Source organism: Photinus pyralis, unplaced genomic scaffold, assembly GCF_008802855.1.
Source record: "Photinus pyralis isolate 1611_PpyrPB1 unplaced genomic scaffold, Ppyr1.3 Ppyr1.4_LG1, whole genome shotgun sequence".
In the NCBI taxonomy this organism is placed as follows: domain Eukaryota; kingdom Metazoa; phylum Arthropoda; class Insecta; order Coleoptera; family Lampyridae; genus Photinus; species Photinus pyralis.
The window spans coordinates 14,981,265-15,000,536 of NW_022170249.1; the positions used below are offsets into that span (position 1 = coordinate 14,981,265).

General features: G+C 35.8%; 1 protein-coding gene and 1 pseudogene across 1 annotated transcript in view; one reads left to right on the top strand and one right to left on the bottom strand.

Annotated features, from left to right (window-relative positions):
- The window catches only part of LOC116177053 (lachesin-like), a gene marked incomplete at its 5' end in the record, with an annotated part of 91,685 nt that overhangs the window by 15,540 nt on the left and 56,873 nt on the right, over nt 1-19,272 (top strand).
- LOC116176985 lies at nt 14,580-16,326 on the bottom strand (annotated as a pseudogene).

The following is a 19,272-nucleotide window of genomic DNA, read 5'->3' on the forward strand; positions in this document are numbered from 1 at the left end:
ACCACAAAGCCTTGTGGAATAGCCTCTTTATTTGGGAAGTGTTTTAGATGTGGTAATCAAAACCACAATGCCAATGATTGTTTTGCTAAATTGAAAACTTGTACAAAATGTGGAACCAAAGGCCATTTGGCAAATGTTTGTTTAAAATCCGCGAATAATGCAAAATTACCAAACAAAACTTCAACTACACGGAAACAACATCAAGTTGATGTTGATTCAAATTCAGACGATGGTGCCGATATTTATACAATTCATGCATTAAATATTTACAAGACAAACGACATTAACAACGATAAAATTTTGCTAAAAGTAAATATCGACAATACACCAACCAACATGGAGCTCGATACAGGAGCCGCCATCACTTCCATGTCATTACGACAATTTACAAAAATATGTCCAAATAAAAAGTTATTGCCAACATCAATTAAATTACGTACGTACACTGGGGAAATCATTAAGCCGGTTGGGGTTGCAAATGTTCAAGTCACTTACGAACACCAAGTACAAAATGGTGATGTCTACATTATCGATCAGGATGTTGATGCAATCTTTGGGAGAGATTGGTTAAAGAAAATTAAGCTGAACTGGCCGGATATCAAGAATGTTTCCTGTTACAATACAAGTGAGAAACTGAACACTCTGCTTGATAATTACAAAGACTTATTTGTGGACGAAATTGGGAAAATTCCTGACTACAAATGTTCCATAAAATTAAATGATGAATCAGTTTCACCAATTTTTATGAAGGCACGACCAGTACCATACGCATTAAAAACTCGTGTCGAAGAAGAAATTCTACGACTCGAAAAAGCAGACATTATCGAAAAAGTGGTACATTCAAACTGGGGTTCTGCGGTAGTTCCAGTAATTAAGAAAAATGGGAAACTACGCCTATGTGCTGACTACAAAGGCACAATAAATAAGCACATTCGAAATGACAAGTACCCTATACCCAGAATACAAGATATTTTTGCCAGTATGGAAGGAGGTAAATATTTTTGCTCGCTGGACATTAGTCAAGCTTACCTTCATATGGAAGTCGATGAAGAAACTGCAATGTTACAAGCAATTTCAACACATTTGGGTACCTACAAGGTAAAACGCCTTATGTTTGGAGTAAAAATAGCGCCAAACTGTTGGCAACGTTTTATGGACCAATTACTAAGTGGATTAGACGGAGTTACTTGCTTCATCGATGATATTAAAGTCCAAGGCTCGACCTACCAAGAAACAATCCACAGGTTGAAGCTAACCTTTGACAGGTTACGTACAAGGGGCTTACATTTGAATAAAAAGAAGTGCGAGTTCTTCAAGAAATCAATCAATTATTTGGGTCATGTAATTGATGAATCAGGATTACATGCCATGCCGGACAAAATTGACTCAATCAAAAACGCTCCTCAGCCTAAAGACGTACAGGGGGTACGGAAGTTACTCGGGTTGATAAATTACTATCACATGTTCCTTCCAAATGTGTCTTCGAAACTGGCACCTTTATACGCATTACTTGTCAAGAATGCAAAATTTGTATGGTCCAAAGAATGTGAAACAGCATTTCGTCAAATTAAGGAAGAACTCGTTAGTCCAAAGGTTCTTACACATTTTAATATGGAACTAGCATTAGTTCTAGCCACAGACGCTGGACCAGAAGGATTAGGCGCCGTACTGTCACACAGATATCCTGACGGAGCAGAAAGACCTATTGCTTTCGCGTCAAGGTCTTTGTCCAAAAGTGAAAAATCGTACAGTCACATAAACAAGGAAGCAACAGCAATAATTTGGGGTCTTAAGCATTTTTTCCAATATTTGTTATGGTCGAAAATTTATTCTTGTTACGGATAATAAGCCGCTTACAGCAATTTTTCATCCAAACAAGGAAATGCCTGCTACATCCGCCACCAGGATGTTGCATTATGCAAACTTTTTATCTGGATTTGATTACCAAATCGAGTATAGGCGAAGTGAAGATCATGCCAATGCTGACTACCTTTCAAGATTTCCTTTACCCACAGAAATCGATGGAAAAGAAATCAATACAGAATCCGTTCTACAAATTCACCAAATCGACCTACTTCCAGTGACCCAGAAAGAAATTAAAAATCAAACGCTAAAGGATCCAGAGCTTAAAAATTTATATTTATCTCTACAAGCTGGTAACTTGTTACCAACAGGCTATTCGCAAACCGAATTTGAATTGTTGGACGGTTGTATTTTTAAGGGAATACGGGTTGTCATACCAAAATCTTTACAACACAAAATTTTACAAGAACTTCATAGTGCTCACGTTGGCATTGTTAAAATGAAGGCACTCGCGCGTAGCTATGTATGGTGGAAAGGAATAGACTCCGACATTGAAGCACTGAGCAAACATTGCATGCATTGTTCGAATGTAGCAAACTCGCCTGCCAAAGTATACCATCCTTGGGAATATGCATCATCCCCATGGCAACGTATCCATATTGACTACCTAGGACCTTTTATGAACACTTACATCCTTATTATCGTAGATGCTTACACAAAATGGATAGAGGCAATACCGATGAAAAATATTACTGCAAATGCTACAATACGCATTCTTCGTGACATCTTCTCTCGTTTTGGATTACCAGTTACAGTAGTATCTGATAATGGCAGCCAACTGAAATCGACAGAATTTGAAATGTTTTTAAAATCAAATGGAATTCACCACAAATGCATCGCACCTTATCACCCTGCGACAAATGGACAAGCTGAACGATATGTCCAAGTGGTAAAAAAGGGATTGCGCGGTATGATGAACGAACCGGGAGATCTACATTTTAAATTATGTCAACTTTTACTGCAGTATAGGAAGTTACCAAATTCAACCACAGGTATAAGCCCTGCAGAACTGATGTTCAAAAGACCCATAAGGACCGAGATCGATCTAGTGAAACGAAATGTAAAATCGGAACAGGATAATAGAGAAAGGAGAATATGTATAGCTCGGAAATTCAGCATTGGTGACAGGGTTCAAGTGAGGTGTTACACTAACAAGGTCTATAAATGGAAATATGGCGTGGTAACATCACAAACAGGACATCTACATTATAACGTTATTGTAGATGGGATTGTACATAACTACCATGTGGATCAAATGAAAGCAACCGCAGTAGAAAACCGGCAATATGTTCCAACCAAAGAAATTCAGGAGCCTCAAGTAAAACCTAAAATTGAACCACCACCTACAGAGGTAGAGTCCGAAGGATTACCAGTACCTGAAGGAAATCATGGACCCAATGATACAATTCCAATTTTGGATGCAACGATACCTACAAGTTCAGCGGAAGAACCAATTGAACGTGAACAGGGATCAACTATTCCACGAAGGTCGACCCGAACAAGGAAACCACCAACCAGATTAGACTTGTAATATTATTTTCTTTCAGAATAATTAGTTCTTTCTCATGTTACTCATTTATACCATTGTAATGAATTATTCTTTGTGGGGAAGAGTGTTATATATATGTGTACGTAGACGGAACGGGAGACACAGAAGAAATGACATGTACATTTTAGGTTATGCTTTTTTACTTACTATGAAATATATTAAGTGTACAAACGAATACTGGTATTCTGAATTATTCGACTTGAAGACTACGTGCCGAACATAACACAAACTCAGATCGTACATGTCGCAGGATGTCAGAAGTTATTCGAGATAATCCTTTGCAATACAAATTTTCGTTGGGACACATTGTTTGGTATGGTGGTATAGTCATTGAATTGTATAGTCCCAACTTAAAGTCGTATTAAAGCACAAGGACTTTCGTTTGGTAATCCAAAACTGCAGAAAGTAGCCTCCAGTGGCGCGTTTTTTTTCCACCGCAGCGGTAGTAATAAAAACCAAAGGTGTATAGAATCATGTTTCCTTCGCATCTTTGCGTCTGCAAATTTCCTTCATACTCCTTCATCATTCTCTTATATCTGGTTCACCCCCTCTCCGAACCAAAGTGCGAGGTTTGTCCCTAACTCAAAAGTTACTAAAGTGTAAATTAATGTAATTAACATTTTTGCGAATCGAGCTTGTAGTCAAGATCTTGTTTGTTTACTTTTTTATAAACAATAAAGTATTTCTTGGAATTGTTTAGATTTAAAAAAATGTTGTACCTCAATTTTATTCGTTATCAATGGGTTCGTTTATGCGTTTGTGACAGTTTGGATATGATTTATTAGGCTTTTCGCTTAGTATAGAAAAGATAAAGGTAATTGCTAGAAATAAAGTAGCATTTTAATCAGTAAAAAAAATTGTATTATTGTATAGAACTGTTGGTTTAGATACGGAAATTCTAAAAATTATTATGGACTTGACAATCTGCCTGTCGGCGGTTAGGTCCGTCGTATTAATTTATGTCGTCTCTGTGTAGTTGTTATTGGTCGATGAATCTGTAGACAAATTAAGTGGGAAAACCGTTTAAATACCTGGACGCGGAAAGAAGACCCCTTTCGTTGAGTTTCGAGGCCGAGTTGCTGTCCGTAGAAGTTCGGGACCTAGTCTGTAAGCGTTTGAAGAACTTTTGTTGCCAGACGTTTGTAACGTCCTTCCTTTTATAAGAAAAAGGAGTTTATTTTGCCAGTTCGATTCGATGCCCAGTGTGCTGCGACTTTCCAAGAAAATTGTTATCAAGTTCTAGATTTATTTATCAAGTCTAACGCCGAGTTTGTTTTCGTTTTGTTGTATTTGTAGAAGGCACATGTGCGATCATTTTGTTATTTCTACGGAACGCGGACGGTGATTTCAATTTGTCGATCGGTGTTTTTCGTCATCGAAAGATAAGGATCAACCCTACTACAATTATTGTTTCGGAGAAATGAAGTAAAATCCAGTTATTTGTGTCACGTGATTAGGTCGATTTGTTTCCATTAAACTTGTGTGTTCGAATTGCATTCGGATATTCTGACTCGAAAACTGTAAGTAATTTTAGGGATTCCCTGGTACCCGTTGTGTTTGTAATCTTGTAGTTTTCCTAATTCGTAAGGTAAATACCGGAGTATTATAGAACAACTTAAGACCTTCTTCAGGGGCACCTCTAAAAAGGTTTATGCGGGTCACGGGACAATAAATAAATTAAACACCCATGTGGGTTATGGTTATTCAGATATTGTGGTCTAATTGCATTTTGGCAAGACTGTAATGGTTCTTTTCATGTGTGCTTGCAAAATAAATTTTTTTCACTACTAGCGTCTGATGACATGATTATTAACCTTTTTTCCACTTGTAAAGTAGGCTTTCTCGGCATTTGTTCAAAGTGGTTAATAATTTTTTATTATTAACTAGTAGTCAATAATGAGAACTGTCACGCTGTCACTTTTAGAAAACACAACCCGAAATTTCGCTCAATAAACGTTTAGACAAGTTCTCTAAAATGAATAATTGCCACCATCCGCCATTTCCAGAGAAATTACATACCTAAAATTATCACATTTTGAAAAAATTCGAACGAAATTACTCTTTGAAAAATCTCAATGACAGAACAAAATACGGCCTGTTTGACTTGTACTTCTACGTACTTGATTGACATGTTAAATTAATAAACAAAAAATTCTGTCCAACCGTTCACTTTCTTATCAATATAATATGTTAATTTAGAGGATTTCAAGTGCTAGTAGTGAAAAAAATAGTATATATACCACGGTAGAGAAGTCTATTATTGCCTTCGCACCTTACACCCCTCGGCGCAAGCGCCTCGAGATGTAATCTTGGTGCTCAGGCAATAATAGTGGACTTCTCTACCTTGATATATAATGTACTATTATTTGTGTAAAATTTCGCCCTTTAATGACGAAAAGAGAGGTCTTTTGCTCTATTACGAGTAATTTTATTGATTCACGCCCAAAGTTCGTTTTAAATGTTTATGAAAATTTTGTAACAGACCGTTTGGAATTTAAGGTTTTTATCTTGACCACTGTCTGCCGGGCATTAAGGCCAGAATTAAATTATTCTGCTGTATAGGGGCGCGGATCTGTACCTAGAAAAATGTTCATTAAAGAACTAGCTAGGTTTAAAAAATGTTGTGTAAATTCCAGGGCATCGAACGAATCCGAAGAAAGGAAATCAATTTTTAACATGTTTTTTTAGCACCTTCACGATACTTTTCAATCTAAAGGCTCTATTTTCTGAACCCAATTCCTGTTCTGCACCGTTTAACCGTTTTTAAGCTTTCGGGTGTAGTTTTTGTTTCTTCCTCTAGTAGTGGCGATGAATGGAACTTGGAATAGACTCAACTTCTTCTAAAAGTGGATCAAGAAATAACATGCCCATTTTACAGAAGATTTTGAATGAATTTGTTCAATCACTATAATAAAATATTTGTTTTGAAAGTATGTAAAATTAAGTATTAGACGAGTTGTTGAAATATTATGCCTAATACATTAAAATTTGAAACGAGTTTTTTGGCCTTGGAAGGCAAATTCGACATTTAAACTGCGGAATATGTAGAAATTAGTCTATTGTAATTTCAGAGTCCTCTTCGTGAGGACTTGTAAACTGCCAGTAGTTCAGGGTAGCCTTAAATGTGGAAACTGGTGTGATGCTCTCTCGACGAAAGCCGAAACCAAGATGGGTATAACATAAGAAGCGTTAGCGCTCTCGAGACGACGCGCGGTTTCAATTTCTCAAAAATGTGTGCATCATCGTAGGTTACATATTCAGGGTGGAACCTCTCAAAAGTGGTGGTGAATTACCATAGTTGCTTCACTAGATTTAATTGGAATACAGATTAAATCAATGTAAAATACTAGTTGAATGTACATGCACTGTTCAAACTGTACACTTTCCACTACCATAGTCCATAGTCCATGCACGCATTGTAGCCTGACTGACAATATGTAATGGAAATCAAAGATAATGTAAATATGATTGAAATAAGGTGCATTACACGACCCATCGTGTCTCATTTAAATTTTTGAGGGGTGCTGAAGGTGATGTAAATTTTGGGTCACCCGGTAGTCATGACGTAACTACGAGTAACGATGATCCCCCTCTGAAATCGAATAAATAATCAGCTATACCAACTGTTTTGTTTTGATGGAAATGCAAACGGTCCTCGATACTAATGGAATATTCAGTTCAGAAGCAATTACCTTGATCCTCGGATGTCTGTGGTGGCGTAATTGGCAGCGGTGACCTTTGAAGCTATTGGACGCAAACATTTAAGTTTTAAGATTTTAATTGTCCCTTTGACACTGTCCATTGAAACGCGATGTTTACTTAATCTGAACATAATCTCTATATCTTGTGACTCCCATTAAAATTGCAATATGTTTTAATAAACCAATTTTGTTTGCAATGTATATAAACCTAACTAATTGAATTAATCTGAAAAAAAGGGGAACACGTTGACATTTCACCATCACCATTCTTCAATATTTAAACAATATACGTGATTAATGCTGATTAAATTGAACAACATTACAAACATGTACGCCACGGACCTTTTATTTAAGCTCGCAGCTCGAACTGTAATCAATAACAAGCTTTGAAGTTTTGTACACATTTTGTTGGTACGTTTACGCTCCATCAACCTTTTCAATAATGTATAATTGGTTCGCTTGTATCACCCTTATTGTATCTCTTCCTCCCCCCTTAATTATAAAGCTCTACTTTATCAAAAACATATTGAAACATTGATATAAAATATAAGCAATCGTATATCAAGTGGAAATTTGCTATAAAACTTTTCGAACTCAGAATTGGGTCGAAAAGTTGTCCGGGAATAGTATTATGTGAGGAGTAATAGATCAATAGGCTCAAACATTAACTTTGCAACGGCCTTCAGGAGATATTTATTGAAATAGTAAAAGGCTGACTAAGTGTTATTGTTGGAATTTGTCAAAACTTTGTATTGTCACTAATTTAATACAACAAAAACCGTTGTTTACTGGTTGTCGGCGACATTTCAGTTTTTTATACACAAATGTTCACTCTTTGTGCGATCAAAATTAGTCTATTTTAATTAACGTGGCGTTCCAAACTTTAAAAAGAATTTATACACGATGCCTTTTTTTTCCGATGTTTAGTATGGGGATTTCGTAAACCATGAGAGATACAAAGTCGCTTAAATGGGCAAAGAATTGCAGAATTGTATGTAGATTAAGTTTCTCGTTCAGGGTTTCTTGTAACTCTACAAACAACGAAGTTATGGTCAAAAAACCGAAAAACCTCATTTTAGAAAATGCGTTTATTTATTTTCAACGATATCAAAAAATTGTTTTAACAGACTCTTGGTAATTTTTTCTCAGCTTTCTGTTGGTGCTAAAATAAAAATTTTATCACTTGTGATTTTCGAGTAAATCACATCAACTTTCTTATTTCTTATGGACGCCATATTGGATTTTTATGTCATTCGATAGAGAAAAAATTGCAAAACCAGTGTACACTTAATATTTCATTTGGAAAATTTGCATTTTTGCCTTGTAGTTTGTGATTATAGCAATAATTCCATGGCTGACTATGATTGAAACCAAATTCATTTGTTTATCTCTCATAGTCACCATTGACAGGGCCATGGAATTATTGCCATAAGATATACATTGTAAATTTCGAGACAACAATGCAAGGTTGATTCCTAAATGAAATATTTATATAAGTGTATCCACATGATTTTGGAATTTTGTCTCTATCGAATATCCAATTTGGCTTCCATAAGTAAGCAATAAAAAAATTGATGTGATTTACTCGAAACTCACAAGTGATAAACATTCGGTTTTAGCACTATCAGAAAGCTGAGAAATCACTAAGAGTTTGTTAAAATTATTTTTTGATATCTTTGAAAATAAATGAACGCCAGCGCATTTTCAGAAATGACATTTTTCGATTCTTTGACTATAACTTCGTTCTGAAAGGGAAACTTAATCTACATAAAATTCTGCAATTCTTTGCCCATTTAAACGACTTGATTATAACACTTGTCTAATAAATTATTTCATATCTCATAAAGCAGGTCGTTTTTGAATTTCATTTATCAATAATATCAATAATATATGATCCATTTTAAACATAAAAAACGATATTTAAGAAGTTTGACAACACAATTCCAAACCGCTTGAAAAATACGTTATGTGTGAAAAGATGTACTCGACGTGTACTATGCGAAAAAAATTCACTTTCAACAAGAAGAGGCTCGGCCGCATTATGCTCTGACTGATTGATCCAATCCAGGGTATCCTGGTAAATCCATTGAATGGCCATCACGGTTTCCGACTTAACTCTACTTGATTTCTTTTCCTGGGCTCTTGGACCAAGAAATACGTTCAAATTGTTCATTGATTGATCCTTTTCGCAATAACAAATTTTTAAAAAATTAAATTTTACGATTAATCAATCAGATATTTCTTATTCGAATTTCCTTTAAAAAGATCAATCCTCTATATTTACAGACATAAAAAAACTACAGTTCTTACGATACAGCCTTAACACGACCTTCGCGGCCTACAGAAAACGGCAAAATGGATCTACAGGAGTTCTTCCTTCCTCCGATGGATTTGGGATTTTCTTTAAATTTTGAAAGTTCGGCGTGAGCTCATCGGTTGCATTTTCCTGCGAGCGACATATGCGTTGTTTTCTATTGCAGAGATGGAAAATTAATTTCATTTTACTCTCTCACAAAATATAAATTTGAAGAGGTATATTCGCACGAAGTTAAATCCAGTTAGTAAATCCTTTCATTCTGGGCGGACCGCAAGGAAAATTTATGTGCGCATTTCAGATTTCGGATTGTCATATTCGGTAAACTTCATATACTACCAATACGTACCTTGCTCTAGGGGAATCCTGAATCAAGACTACACTTATAGAGATCGATGTTACCTCAAGTCAAGACTCATTAGAAGGTATTGTAAAATTTGGTTATTCCATTGTATTTCAAACGCAGTGGATTAGGTAGAAAATCATAACTATTTCAGTTTGTTGTTAAATAGCTCATTTTGTTTCTACTGTTTCGGTCAGTTTAAATTTCAGAATAAAGAATCCTTAATACAATACGGTAACCGGTAAATTTTCTATTATCAGACAAGGTTTCTATTTTATGTGTACCTCGATGTGTACTTTAATAACTTAATTGGGGAAAGGTGAATTTTAACCGCTTAGACAAGTTTGCTATTTCAACTTTTAAGTGTGAATTAAGTCTACTTTAGTTTCAATAACGTGACGAATAATATACACAATCTCCAAGAAAAGTGCTTAGACAATTTGAGCTATCACTTTGATATCTCAGTGTAGAAAGAATTTTAATTGGAAATTTAGAGCAACTGAAGATAAATATGATAATGTGTGACAGCAAATCAGAACGAAGTTAATCGAACCAAATAATCCAATTAACTCACGAATAAAGCAGTACTTGGTAGACATCATTCACCTAAAAGGAGGAAGCCTACATACACAAAATACCAAGTGCTGCCGCTATAGCAAAGTTACACTCTCATTAATAATTATTGTCAAAATCTAAATTCCTTAAGGAAAGTTGGAAATAACTCTTAAAGAGGTAATTTATTAAGGGGGTTAAGCTCGGATTCAATTGAAACATTCTGTACACGTTGTTGCCTTCATAATGAACGCTGACGTTTAAATCACTCTCCGTGCTAAATTTTACACTTCGTGAAAATTCCACCTTATCCAATTTTCCGAGAAGTTGTCACGCGTCCTTTTCATTTGTCACACTACGAACATTACAGATTCTTTAAATCAATAACTCGTTTATCACTAATGAAAGCTTTGGTGCCCGTTTTTAATTATGCACCGAATTATAGAAAATAATCGAAGATTTTAGAACTTTAGGGGATAATCGCGCTTTTTAAACAATGGTAACCGTGGCCGAACCCCAAGAAGGTACACTGTAAGTACATTAAATGTAAATGGCGGTACTTACAATACGAAAGAAAGAACCCAAATTATATCCTGACTATAGAAGTTATAGGTGAAATTCGTCCAACAATACTTCGGAATCCCCAAATTATGAATCCAATCGTCAGAGATCAATATGTACGGATGATGGCAAGTAAAATTCCTTGCGTTCTAACTCACGCTTCAGCTGTTTGTTTAAACGAAGTGCAACTCTATACAGTTTACGAAAGAAAGAAAGATGAAAATCGACACTCACTAATCAATGCAAGAAAATGCGCCGTCAAATGCGCCGCAAAGTGGCGTTGTCAAATTCCATCAATAAGTTACGGGGATCTTTCAACAAGTAATATACCGGAAACATTAATAATGCTTTGTAATGGAGAAAATAAATCGTTACACGCGAAGCTAGCAGAGCATTTGTTCAAAATGGATTTGTGAAATGACTACAGCTCCACCAAGCAAACAAGTCCGATGAAAAATAAGCAAACCAGTGACAAATTGATAAATTAAATGTTTATAAAATCCCCTTGTTGCACAAATTTTATCCGTACGGCAAGAAAAGAGAAAAAAACCTATGCATTCCGAAGCCAAAAATGTTATTAAAAGGGTGGAATTCTTCGACAAAAAGAAAGTTACCGGTGTGTAGATATTTCCTTTGGGAAAGGGTCCAGAGATAGCTGCTGCTGCGACCGGCAAATCAACCTTGCAAATAAGTTGAACTTTATTTTTCCATTTGCAATACCATCCTTTGTCTGCTGTTCGTTAATTTGTTTAAAATGCTAATGGTTAGGGCCGTTTTTGGAATTTTGCAATTATTGCAAACAGAAAAATAACGTTTCTATACAGAAGTAATTGTTATAAACCAATTTGTGGCTGAAAACCTATTGCAGCGTATTTAGTTGGAAAATAGACATTCTAACAATATTTATTTCGATATACTTAAAAATGCAGATGATTGTTAGCTTCTACATTTAGCAACCTTACCCCAAGTTGTTCAAGTTATGGTATGTAGAAATTTTTTTATGCTGGGAAATACATAAAAACCTACCTAATATTCCTTTGCGACACTTCTCGAAATCACAATTAGTCTACGCCGTTATGGATTTAATTAAAGCAAAGCTAGAATTACTAAAGTAGTTGTGTCATAATGTTAATACCGAATGAAAATCGTCGAAAAAAACAAATATTTCTCGAAATATTTTCTTTATAAACTCAATTCCGACTCTAAGAAGCTTCCATAAAACGAACAACGAAAATATTTTCCAACATTTTAAGAGCATTAAAAATTAAATTTTTTAAGAATGTTTTCAATGTCTAACTTTTCTTTTATTTTTATATTCGTTCCCCAACAGAGGTTATTTGCTTGTATAACAGATCTTTTAGGATAATAATCGAACGTAAGCTTCTTAAATATAAAGTAATTATTTTTTTGGAAAATATGCTTCTTATTTATTTCGTTGTTATTTTCGAAGATATAATACACATGTAGGTACTTAGTAATGAGCCAAAATTGTATTTTATTTCTTTTTCTTTTGTAATTTTGTACATAGCGTTCGTTAATTTACTTACATCCCGAAAGTAATTTTCAGAAATGAACGGAATTTGAAATCGTCAAGATTAAAACCTTTTCACGTTTTAAGGGTTAAGGTAACTCAATTTTTTGTCCACTTTATTCTGTAATACAAGTAGATTCAAAATATAAATCGCGTGAAAGATACACTAATTAATCAGGCTCTCATTACTGTAATTTAAAATAAATGTTCCGCGAATAGACTGTATTCATATATACTATTACACAATTTATTATTTGACTCGTAACTCATTACATTCAAAATTTTAAAAACTAATAAACATTCCACTCTCTTTCATATATAAACGAATGGGTTAATGTGCCCAAAGGCCTTTAATTTGTTTGCTAATGGATGGGCTATCAAAATAAGGATATTACGGATACATCTCTCTTGTGTCAGTTTGGCTATTACTAAATTGTTTATTTAATAGATTACTAGAAAATGCCAGCGACTATGCTGAAGTGATCGGTGGTAAAAATGTACCTACAAAAAGGGTATTTTTGCATGTTTACAGTTATATCTTGTAAAAGACTTGCAATTTTAGTCCCATTAAAAGTGTTTGGGCATTAAATTCTACATTGAATGGGATCCAACGCATATTTTTTTGACTATACGTTCCCATACCAGTGCTCATCGAAGTTGAACAAATTTTACATGTCTATGAAAAACTAGCTTTTGTCCCCGCAACTTCGTATACGCATAAACATTACCCTCTGTCTTAATTCAGTTCGTCCTCGTTCCCGTGGGAATTTAGGGAAGTGCTTTCGAAGTCTACCTTAACACCTTCAAAGAAATCCACGTTTTAAATGTACAACGTAAAATTCTGTTTTTTTCGTTCCAGTAGGAATTTCGGGAAATCCTTTCTTAGTGGTCTCCTAGAATCCACCAGGAACCGACATGCCAAATTTCACCTTTCTACTCCCAGTAGTTTTGGCTTGGCAGACCTTTAGAAGATTATAGAGTGGTCCCATAATCCGTTCCCTGTTACTAATTTTGTTATGTCGATCAAGCACTGGAGTAATTATGAACTGCCATAGGGCCTTTGAAATTGACAATTCTTTAATGCACGCCCTGGTTAATCACACCTTAGACAAAGTTAAGTTTATCTGCAAAAATCTGACCATTGATGGTGAGGATGTAGCAGTGAATCCTGAAACTATATTCCACCGGATAGCACTCCTCAAGAAATCCGTTGAAACATAAAAAATTCTTGCACCTGGCACCCTATCCTCTCTTGTTGTTCGATGCAGTCGGAATGAGGCAAACATTGCAGGAGCAGATTTTGTCAACGATGGTGGATTTCTTCTCCACCGGGTTCAGGGTTCTGTGGAAGAATGGTGAAACATTCCAATTAATCATCACCAATACGTTGACTATCTAAAAAGGCACTGCAACCAAAGTGCGAGAAGTGTGGTGTTTGATGGTTACCCGGAAGACCTGCCCACTAAGAGCGTCAAATCTGCTAAGCGTTTGAGTCCTGAGAGCATCCTTACCGAGTAAATGATGGTGACCATGAATCAGAAGGGATCACATGAGATGAGCTGGGCTACAAATGCAGCCATAAAACAATCAAACCTTTTGTAGGATTTAAATTCGCGATTCGTTTAATTATCTTAATTAAACTGGCCTTTGTTTAAAAAATGATGTCAATAATAATTTCTCATGATAAGTACACAATTTGTAAAATCCAATTTCTTACCTTATGACAGATTTTATAAGGCAACTCAAACGCGCTACATTGTTTAGATACATAACAATTGTTGCAATTTCATCTACTTTCCGGGAGCAGTTGCGAATTTCGACAAACTTCCCACATTGAGCAAGAAAATTAGAAGAGTAATAAGATAAACGATTCCATTTTAAATCGCTACAGAGTAAAACAGCATCCAAGTTAAAGTGCACGTTTCAAAACTAAATCCAGTCACACTGCAATTCGGGAATTTAATCCATTTTCCATTAATTTTTTCCCTTCCATTAATTTAAAAGTTTTTGTTCCGAGCCAAATTGTTTCCTTATGCAAATATTTCAGTTTCCGCGTTAAGTTTTTACCGCTCTAATCGAAATGTTAATACCATACGTAAATTTGTAAAGTTTAAGCGTGGAGGATTTTTTGTGGTCGGGTATTGGTTTAACGCCTGACTGAAAGTAGGTAGATATTCTGTTGCACGTTTTTATTTTACAGTTTTATGTGGCGCTTCCCAGTTTGTTAAAATGTGTATAAATTTAAATGAGTTTTTCTTGAAAGTGGTTAGTTGGTTCACCCGCGATTCGTAAAGAGCTATTACAAAAACCTGCGATTTTCTAGTGTAGCTTCCAAATGTTTAAGAATGTGATGGCGGGTTACCGTGGAGATTTTTTTTCGTTCTGAAAAACTATCAGATGTTAAAAACGTTCGAGGCAGCTTAGCTTCATTGAACTGTTCGTTCGTGAAATTTCGTTACTTTACTGCTACCTACATAGTGACGTAAGCATTTATTTTGATATTTCTCTTATAACAACATTACTAAAGCTAAAGTATAAATAAGGTACAGCCTAATATGTTTTTCGTTTGTATTCCCTGCGGTGGAGCTCGTCGATTTTTGCCAAATAGTACGAACCTGAAAACAAATGGTCTATGTCGAATATGGGCACTTTGTCATTCAAAGCCTTTTCACGTAAGCCCATGATCGCTGTGAAATCTTTCGGTGGCACCTTTTTTCGCTTTTCTAACCTTTCTTTAACGTCGGCTAGCTTGGACAGCATCGTACTTAACTTTGAATTATTATTGCAATCTTTGGCGATTGTAATAGAAAACATGGTCCCCGTCAAACCAGATCCGTATGAGAAAAGGCCCACTTTCTTTCCTGCGAGTTTTTCAATACTATGACTGATTAGAAGTGATACCAGTGATCCGTACAGTGAAGCTGTATTCATGTTACCGATACGACTCGTTAACAACAGGCTTGGAAGTGTTTTTTGCTCATACGTCTCTTTACTGAAATCCAAGATTGCCTTTTCGGCGTTTTCAATTTCGTGTGACTCGCCGTTTTTGAAGCTTTCACAATTCGCTTTACTAATGCAGTTAATAAAATCTATCACTGTTAGCCTATCGACCGCTTTTTTAGCAACACTGCAGCGAGGAACATGAAACAATAGATAATCGAAATCATCCATAGTCACAATTTTATCGCATTGTTTCTGCGCCTTCTCGCGGTATGACTGATACGTACGTTGCAAGGTCTCCATATACCATTCACTAGCATTTAAATTATTAACCGTAGGAGAGTGTTCTAGCCTAACATCCGTTTTAGAACATTCGAGTGAATACTTCATAAACGTTCCTCGTAAACCACGATCTATCACTAGTGGTGCATTCGGTCCTACTAGCATCGCCACAGCTCCGGCTGCTATATTCGTCACATCCGCGTAGACCCCAACATCAGCAGCAACCACAATGGCGTAGCGCCCATTCCAAGAGGAAGATTCGATCCACGCAATGGAATTAAATAAAGCAGCGGTACCACCGTAACACCCATTTGCATCTAACCCTTCCAAATCGGTGACGCCGTAGGGTTCGAAGAGTTGCATCAGCACGCTTTTAATACTTTTCGATTTGTCGACAAATGACGCACTACCAACCTCCAAACGTCCAATCGCAGTGGGCTCAATCTTATAACGTTCTAGCAATCGCTGAACCACCGTTAAACAAATCGAATGTATATCCTCCCGATCAGTGCAAAACCCCAATTGCAGCTGACCCGATCCACTTACGCATCTCCCCTTCTTCGCTCCATTAAATTCCTCCAATTCGACTTGGTCAACGTAAAGTGATGGAAAAACGCACTCGATCGCCAGTATTCCCACATTTTCAGGCCAGCTTCCCATTTTGATCAACACAACTTTTCACAATCACAATTGGACTATACTAACGAAACGCTTATCACAAAATGGAAGGATATCGAAACCTAATCACTAACGGTATATTAGTTTGTGGTTGATTACATTCGTTTGTTTACCAATACTTTCATTAAATATCGACGTGTTAATTATCGGAAATATGTGAAATGCTAACTCAAATTTAAGTCGTAGCAACTACGTCGTTGTTCGTAGTATTCGTCTACGATTCTTTACGTTGTCTTGTTAGCTGCATCACGTAAATCTCTTCGTTTTCCTTGTTTTACGCGGCCATGTGGTTTGTATAACTAGAGTGACGAAAATCTTATTTGAAATTTGAGCGATTAAATTATAAACACAGTATTAATTTTGAAACACATGGCTAACTAAGTTGTACTACTCGTAGGGCTAAAGTTAACCTGCTTCAAGTTGGAATTCTCTCACAAACTTTAGAAACTCATTCTCCAAATTATTTTCAAAAATTGGAAATACACGCATCTCTGCCATTAATATTCGATTCACAAGGGTTATTATACTCTTGAGAAATACGAAACAAAATAGTGAATACATCCCAGAAAACTGATAATCATTTGGTCCGCCGATACCTAGGCTATCTGATCTGGATCGTGAGTTAAACTAGAAGGCCACCAAGAAAATCCAAATTACAGGTGTTGACGAGGCCATGGCAAAACTAAAAGATAAGTGCCCGCTGGGTACCATGAAAGTTTTTGAAATTATTTTTTACGAATTCAGTTTCTTTCTAGTAAAAAATTACATCTCTTACATTCTGGTTCGATACCCCGAAACGGTTTTGTGCGATTTTCAATATCTTCTTTAGTTTGGAAAATATGGCCGACTGCAAGTTTTAAAATCGACACCCCGTATATATAAAAATGAATCGCCGAAATTTATTTATGCGCATCAAATTAGATAGTTCTTTTTGTTGTGCTTGCCTTATCGAAACATGTGATGCTCTAAGGCAAGCAAATAGGAAACAGGGCAATGAAAGCAAAGAATAGCACGCAAAGGATGCAAACGTTACTAATTAATTTAGGAAAATAATCGTCAAGATATAAAATAGAAATTGGTACCTACCTACCTTCAATCTGCAGCTGCTTTAAAAACATCTCCACAAATTCTATTTATAAAAAGGGAAAGGTTTGCCGTGACTACAAAATTCATTCCAACCTGTGCCTCTGAGGACGACCCAACATACAATTAAGCCATAAATGGATTAAATTTACCAAATTTTTAAGAAGTAATTTAAGATTTACTATAAACTACAGTAGGTACGACGAAGTACTAATTGGCATGGGCTTTCTCTCCCTGGGAAAGAGTGTCCAAGACAAGGATGTCTATCATGGAGATCGAAACCATAGAAGATACGAAGATGGTCAAATTAGAGAAAAGATGCATAATTAAACCATTATTATCGTGTTTTATAGAAAACAAAAAAAAATCCGATTACTTCCGAAGATATGACAGAAAAACCGAACTTGCCGATTTTATGTTTATTTTTTGCTGGTCTTATTTGAACACGAGTTTGAACACATACAAGAAAGACATAAGACACTTTCTCATTGCCACTTTTTCAACTCTACAAGACAGCACCCGCGCACAACTTGCGAGCATATCTATCGAATAAATTCCTGGAAAATGTTCGATACGTATGCTTGCACGATTAAGACGTTATGCCTGGGTGCACCATCCTGTTGAAACCAACAATTTCCAACTTTTGTTTTTATTTGTGTGACGTACATAGTTGTATTCGTAATAAAAAGTGCTACTAAATACAGTGTGTACTTTTTTCCACGGGCCATATAAAAAAGTATAGTTTGTGATAATTTCTCCGAAACAAAACGCTGTATTAAGAATCTTCCAACGGTGCTCAAAAAGGGACAATGAGAAAGTATTTTTTTGGAACAAGTAAACGGCAGTTCTAAGTTCTAATGTAAATCTGAGTGTCTTCAAAAAGTTGATAATCGAGTCCAATACTCCACAGAATTCCTTCCGCTTTGAGGTTTCGACTAGAACCAGCAGGATTATATTGTGCCAGTAGAAAGGTCAAATGGCCGCAACTTACAACGCCACCTGAACCACTGAATTCATTCATTACTTCTTTTAGGGCAAAACCCTCTATCGAAGCATTTCTTGCAGAATATTCAACGTTATAACTGATGTGTATTCCAAATGACATCATTTTTTGGTGCAAATATAATTCGGGAAAGGGGTTTCAATCCAAATTTTAAGGTATTATTTTTTCTGTAACCAACATCATACACATCCATCCCAACATGTAACTACGAATACGAAAATTATAAACACCCGTGCGAAGCCGGGTCGGGCAGCTAGTATTAAATATTATTAACGGAGGTTTAACCATAGAATAACAAACACTCTGTTTTTTCGCACCATTAACGATTATTAGATTTCTAGTCTTGCTAGAATGAACAAGAATACGTTAATACCGTGCCTAAAATTCATTTAAATTACTTGCAGATGCTGAACTTAATAGCTAATTCATTAATCATCAAAATTAAACGAACGAGATTATTTACGAGTTAAACGACGGTTCATTAATTTTTAGGTGTTGGTTTAATACACTCAGTAAGCATTTTTACAAGGCAATTTAAATTCCTTAAATAACAGTTTGGGGATGTTAAATGCGGTTCTATTCGGAAATTTGATTTGAAGATTCATTACGGGCACTTAAAAGGAACTCTCTGACTTTACAGAAAGGCATCAAAAGTGGTACCTCTGACTCTATAAACTGGAATTTTCTATGCAAAGAAGGTTTAAATCTCACTTCTTTCATATATATTCCATGTAATTGCAATTAACTTATACATGCCACATTTTAACAATACGAAAATGGCACTTAAAACAACTATCTTCCAGAAACGTAGGTATCTAGGTACCTAAAACCCATGATTTTTTTATTTTCCCTTTTTACCATCCCCTTGATAA